Source organism: Hordeum vulgare, chromosome 5H (assembly GCF_904849725.1).
Source record: "Hordeum vulgare subsp. vulgare chromosome 5H, MorexV3_pseudomolecules_assembly, whole genome shotgun sequence".
Taxonomy (NCBI): domain Eukaryota; kingdom Viridiplantae; phylum Streptophyta; class Magnoliopsida; order Poales; family Poaceae; genus Hordeum; species Hordeum vulgare.
Window position 1 is genome coordinate 342,190,140 of NC_058522.1, and position 16,358 is coordinate 342,206,497.

Sequence of the window (16,358 nt, forward strand, 5' to 3'; positions counted from 1 at the left end):
TGCCCGCACTTTGGAGTGTCATTTTCCTCCGCTCTCTCTCTTGCGTGCAAGAGAGTTTTCTCCGGGCATTTCTCGCGCGAGGAAAAAGAAATGGAAATGCAAATCAAAAGACGAAAGAATTTCCCGGCATTTCTTGCACGAAGAAAACGAATGGAAATGCAAGGAAATTCTAATGCAAACACCTCCGTTCAAATTCCTTATAGTTGAAGAAGTCATGTCATCTTCTCTCGTCGCTTTTAAAAAAATGGAATTTGAATTCACCGGAGAAGGGGAAAGTCATTTTATTCCCTCTCATTCAAAAGTTTCGAAAAGTTTCAAATTTCACGCAAGTTTCAATCACTCAGCAAACAAACAAAACAATCAATCTAATAATTATATTAACATTCCAAAATTTATAATTTTGGGATGTTAAAACTTAGTGATAAAGCAAATAAGCACACACGAGGATATTCACCCCACGCTATTGCTCCCCGGCAACGGCGCCAGAAAAAGGTCTTGATAATCCACAAGTATAGGGGATCAATTGTAGCCTTTCTCGATAAGTAAGAGTGTTGAACCCTACGAGGAGCTAAAGGTAGGACACATATTCCCTCAAGTTCTATCGACCAACGATACAACTCTACGCACACTTTACGTTCGCTTTACCTAGAACAAGTATGAAACTAGAAGTACTTTGTAGGAGTGATAGGATAGGCTTGCAAGAAAGTAAAGAACACGTAAATAAAACTAGGGGCTGGTTAGATAAAGAAACAACTACGAGTGTCTAACGAGTGTGGAAAAGTGGTGGTAGGAGTTGCGGAATTGTCCCTAAGCAATTGACTACGTTACTAGATCGATAGCAAGTATCATGTGGGAGAGGCCTCTGCTAGCATGTCATCCCTTACTTGGAATTCTATGCACTTATGATTGGAACTATTAGCAAGCGTCCGCAACTACTAAAGTTCATTAAGGTAAAACCCAACCATAGCAATAAGATATATAGGTCCCTCTACAATCCCATATGCATCAATTTCTATGCTAGGTTTGAAGCTTCTGTCACTCTAGCCTGCCAATACATAGTCCTATCAACATACAACTAACCCTATGGTGTAATCCACGAGTGCAATCATATGATGGGAACCAAAGGACAGCAACATAACCACAAGAAAATTAAACCAATCATAGCAATTCCTCAATCACCGATAGGACAACGATAATCTACTCAGACATCATAGGATAGCAACACATCATTGGATAATAATATGTAGCATAAAGCACCATGTTCAAGTAGAGGGTACAGCAGGTTGCGGGAGAGTGAACCGCTGAATATAGATGGGGGAAGATGATGGAGATGTTGGTGAAGGTGACGGAGGTGTTGGTGTAGATCGCCGTCACACGATGATGTCCCGGGCGGCGTTCCGGCGCCGCCGGGAGAGAGGGGGAGAGAGCCCCCTCCTTCTTCTTCTTCCTTGACCTCCTCCCTAGATGGGAGAAGGGTTTCCCCTCTGGTCCGTGGTCTCCATGGCGGCGGAGGGGTGAGAGCCACTCCGAGATTGGATCTCTCTCTGTGTGTCCTTCTGTTTCTGCCCTCCCAGATTCTACATTTCACCGTTTCTTAAATTCCTAGAGATCCGTAACTCCGATTGGGCTGAACGTTTAACACGATTTTCTTCCGGATATTATCTTTCGTGCGGCGAAAGAAGGGCACCAAGCGCCTTAAGGAGTGTCCACAAGCCTGCCAGCCGCGGGCCCACCCCCTAGCCCCGGCTACAGGATTTGTGGGCACTCCGTGCATCGCCTCGCGTTGATTCTTCTTCCCAAAAATCATAAATATTCCAAAAAAAATCCCCGAAAGTTTTTATTACCTTTGGACTTTGTTTGGTATGGATATTCTGCGAAACAAAAAACATGCAACAAACAGGAACTGACACTGGGCACTGGATCAATATGTTAGTCCCAAAAATAGTATAAAAAGTTGCCAAAAGTATATGAAAGTTGTAGAATATTGGCATGAAACAATCAAAAATTATAGATACGCCGGAGACGTATCAGGGGGGGGGTAGGTCGCCCGAAGATGCAAGCAAGGCAGGATGTGAGGTCGCCGAATGGATGCAGCAGAAGTTATAGAGGCATGAGTAAATGATATGACGGGCAGGGGTATGCCGTGAACACTTGAAGTTCCCGCGGTCAACAGGCACCCCCTAGAACAGTGAACCCAAAAAATTACCTCGGATAGCTTCTTCGCGTATGAGGGGTGCCTCGTGAGGCCCGGCCCACGGCGCCAGCTCCAGCTCCGTGGTTGCTGCGGGTAGCCCGCGCCACTTCTGTGTCGTTGCTTAATATGACTTGTCCTCTTGAGGCCTGGGTCTGGTTCTTCGCAGTTCCTCCATGGGGACGGCGGCTGGCGTCATGCCCTGCGGCCTCGGGGTGCTAGGGGCCTCGAGGGCGTTCCTTACTCCTGAGGAGAATAGGCGCCCGGGGTGGATGCTGGAGGCTCTTCTTTGTTGAGAGGGTCAAGTGGTATCGCATACTCTGGTACGTAGGGCTCCATGTAGGCGTTTGATCAACCTCAAAAGCCGTTTAGCAACGTGACGGTGGCGGTCCCCCTCAGCAGCGGAGGGGATCCCCTGGCCGTGTTGCTCGAAGGTCTTCCTGCGATGGGCCTCCGCGCGAAGCTGCTTGTTCCTGTTGCCGCCGTTGGTTGGTCCCGATGCTGCCCGGTGTAGACTCCCCCTAGGTGCCCTAGCGTGGCTCCACTACCGTAGCTCGTCTGCGTCGATGCCTTTGCCGCCTGCCAGCTGCGCCTGAGGGAGCGCTCCCGTCTTGCCGCTTCGGGTTGTCGGGGACCGACCTGGTCTTGGCGATGTGCGCTAGCCTGTGCATCGAATGTCCTGCCATTCTCTTCGCGCCCGTGGTGGTTGCCGTCATGATGCGCCTCGGGGCCGACCGCTAGGACCTGGAGGAGGAGGAGGGCAGCATGAAACGCGTCTCTCTCGGCCCCGCCCCGTGCAGGAGGGGCTCCGTCGCTCACAGGATCAGGGGCCGGCATGAGGTGCGAGCCCCCGGCGACCGGCGCTTGTGGCCTTGAAGAAGAGTGGGGTCGGATGGCCTGGACAATGGCAATCCGTTCCATGATGTGGTCTGCCCAGGCATCGAATCCCGCTTGCGTCGGTCATTAGAGGAGCATCTTGCTCACCATGTGCAACGCGTCGTACGCGCTGAGGTGCGCCAAGTTGATGTGGCGCATCGGGGATGCTAGTGGCGCCGTCAAGCCACCTGGCGCCTGGGTGGCACGAGTGGTCGTGATGGTGGAGGTGATGTTGACGATCTGGTACGAGCCGCCTTTTACCACAACACCAGCACACGTTGCGGACGCTGTGGTATGACGGTCGGAGGCCATCTCGACGAGGCTCGAAGAAGCTTGCTAGGCGCCGGTCATCGGAGCAGCGGGCTTAGGGAAGATGAAGCTCGGAGAAGACCTCGACACGCCCCCTACCTTCCATGCCAAATGTCGGATTTCAGGCTCCACAAAACCCTAAAGATTCAAACTTAGGGGCGTGTACAAAGATCTCTCACCGGCTCGTCTCACCTAGCTCGCTACTCGATGGACAAGGCAGAAAACTCAGTCGATGGTGAGGAAGACACAGAACACGGCGGTTTACCCAGGTTCGGGCCGCTGGGAAGAGTAATACCCTACTGCTGCTTTGGTGGACTGCTGATAACCCACAAGTATAGGGGATCACAACAGTTTTCGAGGGTAGAGTATTCAACCCAAATTTATTGATGCAACATAAGGGGAAGCGAAAGAATATTCTCAAGTATTAGCAGTTGAGTTGTCAATTCAACCACACCTGAAAGATTTATGTCTGCAGCAAAGTATCAGTAGCAAGGTGGTATGATAGCAGCAGTAGCAACAGTAACCAGTAGTAGCAAAGTAACATCAGTAGCAACAGAGTAACGTAGCAAGGACCAGTAGTAAAAGACTCGTAGGCATTGGATCGGTGATGGTTGATTATGCCGGATGTGATTCATCATGTAACAACTATAACACAGAGAGATAAGTAACTAGCTCCCGTTCGTCAATCAAATGTAGGCATGTATTCCGTATGTAGTCATACGTGCTTAGGGAAAAGAACTTGCATGACATCTATTGTCCATCCCTCCCATGGCAGCGGGGTACTAATGGTAACTACGCGATATTAAGGTTCTCCTTTTAATAAAGAACCGGACCAATGCATTAACACTTGGTGAATACATGAACTCCTCATATTATGGTCATCTCCGGGAGTGGTTCCGGCTATTGTCAGTCCGGGGTTGCCGGGTCATAACACATAGTAGGTGACTACAACTTGTAAGATAGCATCTAAAACACGCATATATTGGTGACAACATAATAGGTTCAGATCTGAAATCATGGCACTCGGGCCCTAGTGACAAGCATTAAGCATGGCAAAGTAGTAGCAACATCAATCTCAGAACATAGTGGATACTAGGGATCAATCCCCGTCAAAACTAAATCGATTACATGATAGATCTAATCCAATTCATCACCGTCCAGCAAGCCTACAATGAGATTACTCACGAACGGTGAAGAGCATCATGGAATTGGCGATGGAGGAAGGTTGATGATGACGATGGCGACGATTTCCCCTCTCCGAAGCCCAGAACGGACTCCAGATCTACCCTCCAGATAAAGAACAGGAGGTGGCGGGGCCTCCGTATCGTAAAACGCGATGAATTCTTCTCTCTGATATTTTTCCGGGCGAAACGGAATATATAGAGCTGAGATTGGAGGAGGTGGAGCCTCGTGGGGCCCACAAGCCTGCCTGGCGTGGCCAGGGGGGTGGCCGCGCCACCTGGGCTTGTGGCCCATTGGCTCACGTCCTCCGATGGATATTTGCGTAGGTATTTTTCATTAATTCCAAAAAAATTCTCCGTAAATTTTCAGGTCATTCCGAGAACTTTTATTTCTTCACAAAAACAACACGATGGTAATTCTGCTAAAAACAGCGTTAGTCCGGGTTAGTTCCATTGAAATCATGCAAATTAGAGTCCAAAACAAGGGCAAAAGAGTTCGGAAAAGTAGATACGACGGAGACGTATCAACTCCCCCAAGCATAAAGCCTTGGTTGTCCTCAAGCAATTCAGTTGACAAACTGAAAGCGACAAAGAAAAACTTTCATGAACTCTGTTTGATCTTGTTGTTGCAACTATGTCTAACTCATAACCAGAATTTCAGCAAGATCACAAGCTAACCACATAAGCAAATGACATCTAGGTCTCACGGTAAACTCATATTAATGGCATAATCAACTAGCGAGCAAATAATAATAAGCCTCAAATGTCAACACTTCAATCAAAACAACATGAAGCAATACGAACAGGTGGTATCTCGCTAGCTCTTTCTGAGACCGCAAAACATAAATGCAGAGCACCTTCAAAGACCAAGGGCTGACTAAACATTGTAATTCAAGGCAATGAAGATCCAGTCACAGTCATACTCAACACAGTTAAAAGCAAAGCATAAAAATGTCTGAGGTGCTCTCTAATTGGTGCTCTTGTAAGAGGAGGATGACTCAACAGGAACATAAATAGACATGCCCTTCGCAGAGGGAAGCATTGATTTGCAGAGGTGCCATAGCTCAAGCTTTGAAAACAGACATAATAATTTTGGGTGGCATGCCTTCATTGTTAACGCAATGACTAAGAGTTCTCAACATCTTCCACGCTACACATGCTATAGGCGGTTACCAAACAGAATACTGCTTGTGAATGATAGTGAATAAACACATATTGAGGATAACACGCCTAGCATGGAAGATACCAATAGCCCCCTGTCACCACATGAGCGGTTCGGGCATGCAAAACAGATTATTTCTTGAAGATTTAGAGAGTGGCACATGCAAATTTACTTGGAACGGCAGGTAGATACCGCATATAGGTAGGTATGGTGGACTCATATGGAACAACTTTGGGTTTATGGGGTGGATGCACAAGCAGTATTCCCGCTTAGTACAAGTGAAGGCTAGCGAAAGACCGGGAAGCGACCAACTAGAGAGCAACAACAGTCATCAAAATGCATTGTGATTAACTAACATTGAGTGCAAGCATGAGTAGGACATAAATCACCATGAACATGAATATCATAGAGGCTATGTTGATTTTGTTTCAACTACATGCGTGAACATGTGCCAAGTCAAGCCACTTGAATCATTCAAAGGAGGATACCATCCTATCATACTAGAACATAGTCATCTCAACATTCATGTGGGCATCCAAGACAAACCATTATAAGCTCCTAGCTATGTAAGCATGGCATACGCAACTATGATCTCTAAGTTGTCATTGCAACCATGTTTCTCTCACAACAAAGCTGAATCAGGCACGATGAGCTAGTCATATTTACAAAAACAAAATAGATCGAGTTCATACCAGCTTTTCCACGCTCAGTCACTTCATCATATATCATCATTATTGCCTTTCACTTGCACGACCAAATGATGTGAACATTAATAAGAGTGCTCGTGCATTGGACTACGCTGGAATCTGCAGTCAAACACAAAGGAGAAGACAAAGTAATATGGATCTTTAACAGATAAACAGATATGCATGCAAGAGCCACTAAACATTGTAACCATGGTCTTCTACCTTGGCCCAAAGAAAAAGAAAACTATTTACACAGGAAAGCTCCAAACAAGCAAAAGAAGAAAAGAAAATCTTTTTGGGTTTTCTCAAACTAGACAGACACACGAAAAGAAAACAAGAAAAAATAAATAAACTAGCATGGATGATACAGTGGCAAAGTGTGAACACCGGCTAACAAAGTGAAAGCATAAGCAAGAATGTAAAGTCGGTGAGAACACGTACTCCCCCAAGCTTAGGCTTTTGGCCTAAGTTGGTCTACTCCCAAGGAGGGAAATAACCAGCTCCGGGATACTCCGGAGTGGACTGAGGATGCCACTACTGTGTGAGCTCCTCTGGCTCCCACTGATAAACTGGCGTCTGGTACTCGACTAGTGGCTCGGGCACGTGCACATGTGGTTGGGCTAGGCCCCAATATGCGTAGATGTCTGAGGGCATAATAATGTACCTTCCTGCATAAAGATTGAACAAAGAAGGAGCACGCAAAGTAATAGTCTCACGAGTACCCTGACTAAATACGAGGTTATAAATCATCCTTCTATTTATATCTCTATCAAGAAAGTCATGGCGAACCATGCTATCGTAATCTAGATATCTCTTGGTAAGAAGAATATCTTCTTCCTCTTCCAGTCTAATAGGTATCTCAAAGTGTCTAGCAAGACGAGTAGGATAGATACCTCCATGGACAATGCCCTTAGAACGGTTCGTGTTCAACCGTTGAGCTACTATAGTGCCCAAGCTATAAGTTTTATCATTATAAAGGGCTTCGCGCAAGACCGCAAGATCTGGGGAACTAAGTGACCCAGCTTTCCCACGACCAATCAAACATTTTCCCACAAAAAGTGAGAAGTACCGAAGCACGGGAAAATGAATGCTAGCAGCTCTAGCGCAAGACACTCCTCTCTCCTCTCCTACAACAATTGTATCGATGAAAGCTTCCAAGTCCTGTGGACGAGGTTCATGAATACCCTAACGTAAGGTAATTTGCAAACATTGCAAAAATATTGGAGTGACATGCGCTGGGGGATATCATAAATTTTGAACTCAACCATAGGAGGATTCTTTCTCGGATAGAAGTTAAAGCTTTGTACGAAGATATTAGTGAGGAGGAGGTATTGCCGACACTTATCTTCAACGAAGGCGGTAAGGCCTGCGTTTTCCACCAAGTGATAAAAGTCCTCATAAATTCCAGCGGCGCATAAGAACACGTCGCTTGGCCACTCGCAAACTCGAACTTCTGCGACTCGAGGGACCAGATACTTGGGCTTCTTCTCACTCCCATCATCCTTGGGGTCACGACATGAAGATCCTCTTAATAACCTCCTCATCTTTTCCATTTTTTATCTCTGAAAATTTCTGAAATTTTTAGTGATTCTAAGGAAAAGTGAACATGGCTCAACGAAACTCGTAGCAACTACTCCCACAAGTGCCTAGAGGCCATATTACGCTTCAAAACTACATGGGACTAGCTAAAATCAGCATGCAAAGCTCAAGAACATGGTCACCAAGGCAGCAAAAATACGCGAAGTATAAGGCACTAGAGCAAAAACTAATTGGACCAATGGAGGAGTCACTTACCAAGGAGTAATTTCCCCAAAATAGTTCGGAGAATGGTGCTTTGAGCTAAGAGAACGAAAATCCCAGCAAGAGGAACAAGAACACGGGTTTGAGCTGAGAAACGATTTTTTCTGGAGGTAGGAGAACCAGATGAGAGCAAGAATGAGTGGAGGGGGTGCCCGTGGGCCCCACAAGGCTGGGTGGCGCTGCCAGGGGGGTGCCCGCGCCTCAAGGGCTTGTGTCCCACTGGTGCAGCCCCCAGACAAGTTCTTTGTCTTAGAATTTTTCAAAAATTCTAAAAAAAATCATACTTGATTTTCAGGACATTCAGAGAACTTTTATTTTCGGGGTACTTTTATACCGGATGCTAAAACAGAAAACAGGGAAAACTAATCTAAATCTATCATTTTTCTTCTAAGCAACGGAAGGTGAAATCTTGGAACAGAGGTTCGTGACTCCTCGATTCATCCATCTCCTGGTCATCGAAAGAAATCTGTCAATGAGGTTGATCAAGTCTCCTCGACAAACCTTTTCGAATCGCAAAAGAGAATGGAGAATTTCTGAATAGTCACTAGGTCACCTCAATGGGGATATGTATCTCCCCAACAAGCAAATCATACTTCATCTTGACACGAGGTATAGGGCATTCAAAGCTCCCAATGAGAATCGATGAAGTATTTTCAATAGCATTGATTCAATGTACTCGATATTGTTTCTTCGGAAAGTGCACCGTATGCTCAATACCGTTGACATGGAAAGTGACATTGCCTTTGTTGCAATCTATAACAGCCCCTGCATTGTTTAAAAAGGGTCTTCCGAGTATGACCAGCATGGCATCATCCTCGGGAATATCCGAGATAACAAAGTGTGTTAAGATGGTGACGTTAGCAACCACAATAGGCACATCCTCGCAAATGCCGACATGGAAAGCAGTTGATTTGTCGGACATTTGCAGAGAGATTTCAGTGGGTGTCAACTTATCTAGTTCAAGTCTACGATAAAGAGAGAGAGGCATAACACTAACACCGGCTCCAAGGTCGCATAAAGCAGTTCTAATGTAGTTACCTTTAATGGAGCAAGGTATAGTGGGCACACCGGGATTACCTAGTTTCTTAGGAGTTCCACCCTTGAGGGTATAATTAGCAAGCATGGTGGTAATCTCAACCTCAGGTATCCTCCTCTTATTAGTCACAATATCTTTCATGTACTTAGCATACGGAGACATTTTGAGCATATCTGTCAAACGCATTTGCAGAAAGACAGGTCTGATCATTTCAACAAATCGCTCAAAATCCTCATCATCCTTTTTCTTGGATGGTTTGGGAGGAAAGGGCATGGGTTTATGAACCCATGGTTCCCTTTCTTTACCATGCTTCCTAACAGTGAAGTCATTCTTATCATATCTTCTATTCTTAGGCCGTGGGTTATCAAGATCAACAGGTTCAATCTCCACATCCTTATCATTGCTAGGTTGAGCATCAACATGAACATCACTATTGATATCATCATTAGGCTCATGTTCATCACCAGATTGTGTTTCAGCATCAGAGGCAGAGACATCGTTTGGACCCTTGATATGTCTCCATCGTATCTACTTTTCCAAACTCTTTTGCCCTTGTTTTGGACTCTAATTTGCATGATTAGAATGGAACTAACCTGGACTGGCGCTGTTTTCAGCAGAATTGCCTTGGTGTTGTTTTTGTGCAGAAATCAAAGTTCTCCAAATGTCCTGAAAATTTACGGGGAGCATTTTTGGAAAATATGAAAAATATCTGCGTCAAGATCCACGTGAGGGGGTGGGCCAGTGGGCCACAAGCCCTGCCTCCGCCACCCCCTCGTGGCGGTGAGCAAGCTTGTGGGGCCCACACGGCTCTACCGCCCCCAATCTCACCTCTATAAGTTCACTTTCGTCCTAGAAAAAATAAAAAAGAGAAGGTTTCATCGCGTTTGCGATACGGAGATGCCGCCACATCTTGTTCTTCATCTGGAGGGTAGATCTGGAGTCCGTTTTGGGCTCCGGAGAGGGGAAATCGTCGCCATCGTCATCATCAACCTTCTTCCCTCTCCAATTCCATGAAGCTCTTCATCGTTCGTGAGTAATCTATTCGTAGGCTCGCTGGGCGGTGATGAGTAGGATGAGATCTATCATGTAATCGAGTTAGTTTTGATGGGGATTGATCCCTAGTATCCACTATGTTCTGAGATTGATGTTGCTACTACTTTGCCATGCTTAATGCTTGTCACGTGGGTCCGAGTGCCATGATTTCAGATCTGAAATTATTATGTTGTCACCAATATATGTGTGTTTTAGATCCGATCTTGCAAGTTGTAGTAACCTACTATGTGTTATGATCCGGCAACCCCGGAGTGACAATAACCGGAACCACTCCCGGTGATGACCATAGTTTGAGGAGTTCATGTGTTCACCAAGTGCTAATGCGTTGGTCCAGTGTTTATTAAAAGGAGAACCTTAATATCCTGTAGTTTCCATTTGGACCCCGCTGCCACGGGAGGGATGGACAATAGATGTCATGCAAGTTCTTTTCCCTAAGCACGTATGACGACACACGGAATGCATGCCTACATCACATAGATGAACGGGAGCTAGCCACATATCTCTCTGTGTTATAACTGTTGCATGATGAATATCATCCAAACAAATCACCGACCCATTGCCTACGAGTTTGTCCTACTGTTGCTGTTACTTGTCTTACTGTGCTGCTGTTACTTGCCTTGTTCTGCTCGTGTTACTTGTCTTGCTCTGCTGTTGTTACTTGTCTTCCTCTGCTGCTGTTACTTGTCTTGCTCTACTGCTGTTACTTGTCTTGCTCTGCTGCTACTGTTGCTACTACTGTCACTTGCTACTGCTGCTACCTGCTAGAATCTTGCTCTGCTACTACTGTCGCTGGTCGTTGACGGGAACAGACAATTTCCGTCAACGGGCAATTTGGCGCCATTGATACAATCGTTAGAAATAGTCTGCCATGTCAACAGATCATTTCTGACACCGTTGTTATCATACTACTTTGCTGTTACTACTTTGCTTGCAGATACTAATCTTTCAGGTGTGGTTGGATCTGACACATTCAGCTGCTAATACTTGAGAGTATCCTCTCACCTCCTATAGGCGATCATCAAATTTGGGTCGAATACTCTACCCTCGAAAACTGCTACGATCCCACGCGTTGGTGGGCCGTCAACAACATTCTTCTAGTTTCGATTGCCGAAGAGTGCTAGCAGCATTCTTCTAGTGCCGTTGCAGGGGAAGGTCTGCTGTCACGGAGTCAACATTTTTCTGGCGCCGTTTCCGGGGAGGTATTGCTATATTCTCTAAGTCACTTGGGATTTATATCTGCTGATCACTATGAAGAATCTGAAGGATCCAAAAACCAAAGTCTGGCCCTCAACTACGAGGGGAGGTAAGGAATTGCCATCTAGCTGTGCACTTGATTCACCTTCAGTTATGAGTAAGTTTGCGACATCACCTCCTGCTAGAAATCTTGATATGTCGCCTGTGCTTGATGATGCTTATGATGCTACTGCTAGAGATGCTATGCTTGATACTATGGCTGATACTGCTTTGCCTGATACTGCTAGAGATGCTATGCCTGATGATACTATGCTTGATACTGCTAGAGATACTACTTTGCCTGATGTTCCACTAGGGGTATTCCTTGATGCTCATATTGCTAGAGATACTGCCAATGCTCGTGATGCTTCTGAAACTGCCGATACTATTGAGATAGAACCTGCTTTTGCTCCTGTTAGATCTAGATCTCCTAGATATGAATTGCCTGATATACCTTAGGGTTACGTTATGGAGGGAGAGATAGATGATGATTTTCTTGCGTGTAAGGATGCCTATGATGCTGAGAAACTACTTCTCAAGTGGAAGGAAAAATCTCTGAAAGCTAGGATGAAATACGACCCGAAGTTTGCCACTTCACCTATCTTTATCACTGATAAGGATTATGAATTCTCTATCGATCCTGAGATAATCTCTCTAGTCGAATCTGATCCTTTCCACGGTTATGAGTCTGAGACGGTCGTAGCCCATCTTGCCAAACTACACAATATAGCCACCCTTTTCACTAATGAGGAGAAGATCCACCACTACTATATCCTGAAGCTATTTCCTTTCTCTCTAAAGGATGATGCTAAAGCCTGGTTCACCTCTCTTGCTCCTGGATGTGTGAGTAGTCCCCAGGATATGGTCTATTACTTCTGTGAGAAATATTTCCCTGCCCATAAGAAGCAAGCTGCCTTGCAGGAAATATACAACTTTGCTCAACTCCAAGAAGAGAGTCTCCCACAAGCTTGGGGGAGGCTCGTCCAGCTACAGAATGCTTTTCCTGATCACCCTCTTAAGAAGAATGAGATAATTAATATCCTCTATAACGGACTTACGGATGCCTCTAGAGACCACCTAGATAGTTGTGCCGGTTGTGTTTTTAGGGAACGAACTGTAGAACAAGCTGAGACCCTACTGAATAACATCTTGATCAACGATAATGCTTGGACTATTCCCGAACCACCTCCTAAGCCAACTCCGAAGAAAAGAGGTATTCTATTCCTCAGTCCCGAAGATATGCAAGAAGCCAAGAAATCTATGCAAGAGAAAGGCATTAGATCTGAAGATGTCAAAAATCTACCACCTATCGAAGAGATCCATGGTCTCGATAACCCGATACAAGTAGCAGAAGTGAATTCTCTGCGTAGGTTTGATGAGAGTGATATTCCTTTTGACAAACCTGCTAGCCTATGCTTTGATGAATTTGACAACTTTGTTGCCAAACAACAGAGTTTCAATGATTATGTTAGCAGACATTTGGAACAAAGTACTCGTATGCTTAGCCATTTAAGTGCTTGTGTAGACAGAAATGTCAAAGATCTGAAGCTTCTGAGTAAATATGCCTCTATGATTACTACTCAGGTAGAACAAGCACTTAAAGCTCAGAATGACCTGCTCAATGAATTAAATGACAACTCTATCAGAGTCATTACTAGAGGAGGCAGAATGACTTAGGAACCTTTGTATCCTGAAGGTCATCCTAAGAGAATTGATGAAGATTCTCAAGGAATCAATGCTGATACACCTAGTCATCCTAAGGAGAAGAAGAAGGATGATAGAAGCCTGCATGTTAGTTCACCAAATACTGTCACACCTGAAGAACCTAATGATATTCTGCATCTGATGCAGAAACACAATCGGGTGATGAACATGAACCTGGTGACAATATGGACAGTGATGTTCATAATAATGCTAAACCTAGCAATGATGAGGATGTGGAGATTGAACCTATGGTTAATCCTGATAACCCACAACCTAAGTGATACGATAAGAATGACTTTACTGCTAGGAAGCATAGTAAAGAAAGGGAACCATGGGTTTAGAGATCTATGCCCTTTCCTCCTAAGTCATCCAAGAAAAAAGATGATGAGGATTTTGAGCGTTTAGTTGAGATGATAAGACCCATTTTTCTGCAGATGCGGTTAACTGATATGCTCAAGATGTCTCCGTATGCCAAGTACATGAAAGATATCGTGACTAATAAACGGAAGATACCAGATCTTGAGATCTCCACCATGCTTGCCAACTACACTTTTAAAGGTGGAACTCCTAAGAAACTTGGTGATCACGGAGTGCCCACTCTACCTTGCTCCATTAAAGGAAACTACGTAAGAAGTGCCTTATGTGACCTTGGAGCCGGTGTCAGTGTTATGCCTCTCTCTCTTTATTGTAGACTTGAATTGGATAAGTTGACACCCACTAAAATTTCTCTGTAGATGGCCGACAAATCAACTGCTTTCCCTATCGGCATTTGCGAGGATGTGCCTGTTGTGGTTGCTAATACCACTATCTTAACATACTTTGTTATCTTGGATATTCCCGAGGACGATGCCATGGCTGTCATCCTCGGAAGACCCTTTTTAAACACTGCAGGGGCTGTTATAGATTGCAACAAAGGCAATGTCACTTTCCATGTCAACGGTAATGAGCACACAGTGCACTTTCCAAAGAAACGATATCAAGTACATTGCATCAATGCTATCGAAAAGACTTCATCGATTCTTATTGGGAGCTTTGAATGCCCTATTCCTCATGTCAAGATGAAGTATGATTTGCTTGTTGGGGAGATACATATCCTCATTGAGGTGACCTAGTGGCTATTTGAAAATTCTCCGTTCTCTCTTGCGATTCGAGAAGGTTTTGTCATGAGGACTTGATCAACCCCATTGACGGATTTCTTTCGATGACCATGAAATGGATGAATCAAAGAGTCACATACCTCTGTTTTGAGCTTTCATTTTCTATTGCTTAGAAGGAAAATGATAGAATTAGTTTAGTTTTCCTGTTTTTCTATTTTAGCGTCCCGGAGAAAAATACCTCGAAAATAAAAGTTCTCCGATGGTCCTGAAAATTTAGTATGATATTTTCTGGAATTTTTGAAAATTACTGGGGCTGAGAGTTGGCCTGGGGGCCAGACCAGTGGGCCACAAGCCCTACCACCGCCACCCCTGGTGGCGGAGGGCAAGCTTGTGGAGCCCATAGGGACCCCCTCCACTCATTCCAGCTCCCAGCCTCTTCTTCCACCTCCAGAAAAAATTGTTTCGCAGCTCAAACCCGTGTTCTTGCTCATTTGGTTGTGATTTTCGATCTCCTTGCTCAAATCACCATTCTCTGAACCGTTTTGGGGAAATTACTCCTTGGTAAGTGACTCCTCCATTGGCCCAATTAGTTTTTGCTCTAGTGCTTTATCCTTCGCGTATTCTTGCTACCTTGGTGACCCTGTTCTTGAGCTAGAAATGTTGATTTTAGCTAGTCCCAAGTAGTTTTAGCGCGTGATACGGTCTCTAGGCATTAGTAGGAGTGGTTGGTACAAGGTGTGGTGTGTCTTTATTCACTTTCTCTTGAACTTGAAAAATTTCAACAAAAGGAAATTATGTTCGGGAGGAAGTTTCATGGTGGTTCCTCAAGTAAGAAGGGTCCTCATCTTTCTTTTCGGGAGCCCAAACCTTTTCAATTAAGGGACGCACCGGTACAACCATGTGAATGGCCTTGCGATGAGTTCATGATCGAAGCAGGTTTCAAGGATGAGTTTGATACACTTGTCCGCAATGCCGGGTTAGAAGAGTTCTTCTCGGATAAATGTGAACAGTACGTTATGCTCACTGCCTCTTTCATGCGTAGATTTAAATTTTCAGTTGGCCGCGACTCATCATACTGTTTGATCTGTACAATAAATCCTATACCGTGGATTTGGAGGATTTCAATAGGATTTGCAAGATACCCGATGGGGGTAGTATTAATGATACTTCTAAGTCTTCGGTCAGAGACTTTGTCTCCAGTATAACTATTGGAGAAACCAGAGATATCACGCAAGCCACCATAGGAAGCGTCCATTTCCCTGCCTTGCACTACTTTGCCCTCTTCATAGGTAGGTGCATTAACGACAAGGGTGCACATTGTCACCTATGCACTTCTGACCTTAGTATCCTTAAGAGCGTAGTAACAGGTGATAGGAGCTTCAATATGGGAGCTATAATAGCAAGGAGGCTGAATAAAAATGCCAGTGAGGGGGTTTTCTTTGGTGGAGTTTATGCTACACGCTTAGCAAATTTTCTTGGAGTATCCATCCGTCCAGAAGACCCTCCTCTCCGTATAGCCTACCTTGATCGTGTCGCTCTAACATGCTACCAGTTCCTTGAGAGAGATCACGGATCCCTCCTATACTGCTTGATATTTAACCGGCATCCTGTTTTCCATATTACCCTTCCTGCTCCTGCTTTCTATGACTTTCAGGTAAAACGAAGATACTACATAACCATAAGAGAGGCAGAGGAGTATGAGAGGGAGGCGACGGCTGCTCGACTTTGTGAGGCAGCTATTCAGGCAGTGGCTGCAGCACTCCCGTATAACACCCATTATGATTTTGGGTTTTGCCAGGATCATCCACTTCCATAAACCCAAAAGTTTTTCCACGAGAGTCCTGTTGGGTAATGTAGCATAAATTCAAAATTTTCCTACGCATATTCAGATCTTCCTATGGAGAGACCAACAACGAGAGAGGGGTAAGATCATATTCATACCTTTGAAGATCGCTAAGCAGAAGCATTGCTAGAACGCGGTTGATGGAGTCGTACTCGTAGGGATTCCGATCTAGTGCCGAACTACGGCA